Consider the following 2,538-nt stretch of genomic DNA (forward strand, 5'->3'; position numbering starts at 1 on the left):
CCCAGTCTCTAGGACTATGAAATCGGCAGGGATGTAATGGTCTTCAATCTTTACCAGAACATCCTCTACAAGTCCATAAGCTTATTTTCTTGACTTGTCTGCCATCTCTAGTGAATTTTTACAGTTTGTACCTCAAAGATCCCTAGCTTCTCCATTACAGATAGAGGCATGAGGTTTATGCTTGACCCTAGATCACACAGAGCCTTCTCGAAGGTCATGGTACCTAATGTACAAGGTATTGAGAACTTCCCAGGGTCCTGTCTCTTTTGAGTTAATCTCTGCCTAGTCAAGTCATCCAGTTCTTTGGTGAGCAAAGGGGGTTCGTCCTCCCAAGTCTCATTACCAAATAACTTGTCATTTAGCTTCATGATTACTCTAAGGTACTTAGCAACTTGCTCTTCAGTGACATCTTCATCCTCTTCAGAGGAGGAATACTTATCAGAGCTCATGAATGGCAGAAGTAAATCCAATGGAATCTCTATGGTCTCAGTGTGAGCCTCAAATTCCCATGGTTCCTCATTAGGGAACTCATTGGAGGTCAGTGGATGTCCATTGAGGTCTTCCTCAGTGGCGATCACTGCCTCTTCCTCCTCTCCAAATTCGGCCATGTTGATGACCTTACACTCTCCTTTTGGATTCTCTTCTGTATTGCTTGGGAGAGTGCTATGAGGGAGTTCAGTAATTTTCTTGCTCAGCTGACCCACTTGTGCCTCCAAGTTTCTAATGGAGGACCTTGTTTCAGTCATGAAACTTTGAGTGGTTTTGATTAGATCAGAGACCATGGTTGCTAAGTCAGAGTGGCTCTGCTTAGAATTCTCTATCTGTTGCTGAGAAGATGACGGAAAAGGCTTGCCATTGCTAAACCTGTTTTTTCCACCATTATTGTTGTTGAAACCTTGTTGAGGTCTCTGTTGATCCTTCCATCAGAGATTTGGATGATTTTATGAAGCGTCCTTAGTACTGTCTGGTGCAGCTTGCATTCCAGACAGACTTTGAGAAATCATATTGACTTTTTGAGTCAATATTTTGTTCTGAGCCAATATGGCATTCAGAGTATCAATCTCAAGAACTCCTTTCTTCTGATTCGTCCCGTTGTTCACAGGATTCCTTTCAAAAGTGTACATGAATTGGTTATTTGCAACCAATTTTAATGAGTTCTTGAGCTTCTGCAGGCGTCTTCTTCAGATTAATAGATCCTCCAGCAGAGCTATCCAATGACATCTTGGACAGTTCAGACAGACCATCATAGAAGATACCTATGATGCTCCATTCAGAAAGCATGTTAGAAGGACACTTTCTGATCAATTGTTTGTATCTTTCCCAAGCTTCATAGAGGGATTCACCTTCCTTTTGTCTGAAGGTTTAGACTTCCACTCTAAGCTTACTCAATTTTTGAGGTGGAAAGAACTTTGCCAAGAAGGCATTGACTAGCTTTTCCCAAGAGTTCAGGCTTTCTTTAGGTTGTGAGTCCAACCATATCCTAGCTCTGTCTCTTACAGTAAAAGGGAATAGCATAAGCCTGTAGACCTCAGAGTTAACCCCATTGGTCTTGACAGTGTCACAGATTTGCAAGAATTCAGCTAAAAACTGATGACGATCTTCCAATGCAAGTCCATGGAACTTGCAATTCTGTTGCATTAGAGAAACTAATTGAAACTTAAGCTCAAAGTTGTTTGCTCCAATGGCAGGGATAGAGATGCTTCTCCCATAGAAGTCGGGAGTAGGTGCAGTAAAGTCACCCAGCACCTTCCTTGCATTGTTGGCATTGTTGTTGTTTTCGGCTGCTATGTGTTCTTCTTGTTTGAAGATTTCTGTTAGATCCTCTCCAGAGAGTAGTGCTTTAGCTTCTCTTAGCTTCCGCTTTAAGGTCCTTTCAGGTTCAGGATCAGCCTCAACAAGAATGCTTTTGTCCTTGCTCCGGCTCATATGAAAGAGAAGAGAACAAGAAAGTATGGAATCCTCTATGTCACAGGGTAGAGATTCCTTGAGGTGTTAGAGGAAAAGAAGAATAGAAGGAGGAGGTAGAAGAATTCGAACTTATCAAGAGGGATAGAGTTCGAATTGTGCATTGAGGAGGAGTGTTAGTCCATAAATAGAAGGATGATAGAAGAGGGGTAGAATTTTTGAATTTTTGATCACTATTCTTTGATTTGCATTTATTGTAGAATTGTGGAACTTAGGATTTTTGGCACGAGTGGACACAACTTCGTTCAACTAACCAGCAAGTGTACTGGGTCGTCCAAGTAATAAACCTTACGTGAGTAAGGGTCGATCCCACAGAGATTGTTGGCATGAAGCAAGCTATGGTCACCTTGTAAATCTCAGTCAGGCAGATTAAAATGGTTTATGGGTTTCGAAAATAAAGATAAAAGAATAGATTAAATAAAAGGATAGAAGACTTATGTAGATTCATTGGTGAGAATTTCAGATAAGCGAATGGAGATGCTGTATGGCTCAAGGACGCCTGCTCTCCTACTGCTTCTATTCAATCCTTCTTACTCCTTTCCATGGCAAGCTTTGTATAGGGGTTCACCATCA

The 2,538-nt window shown here is 41.4% G+C and overlaps 1 non-coding gene across 1 annotated transcript; it reads left to right on the plus strand.

The window, feature by feature from the left end:
• Nucleotides 1-1,275: 1,275 nt before the first annotated feature.
• LOC127747878 (small nucleolar RNA R71) lies at nucleotides 1,276-1,383 on the plus strand. The gene has a single exon (XR_008009825.1). It is a non-coding gene; the product is annotated as a small nucleolar RNA R71 (small nucleolar RNA).
• The last annotated feature ends 1,155 nt before the right edge of the window (nucleotides 1,384-2,538 follow it).

The sequence above is a fragment of the Arachis duranensis genome, chromosome 5 (assembly GCF_000817695.3).
Source record: "Arachis duranensis cultivar V14167 chromosome 5, aradu.V14167.gnm2.J7QH, whole genome shotgun sequence".
In the NCBI taxonomy this organism is placed as follows: domain Eukaryota; kingdom Viridiplantae; phylum Streptophyta; class Magnoliopsida; order Fabales; family Fabaceae; genus Arachis; species Arachis duranensis.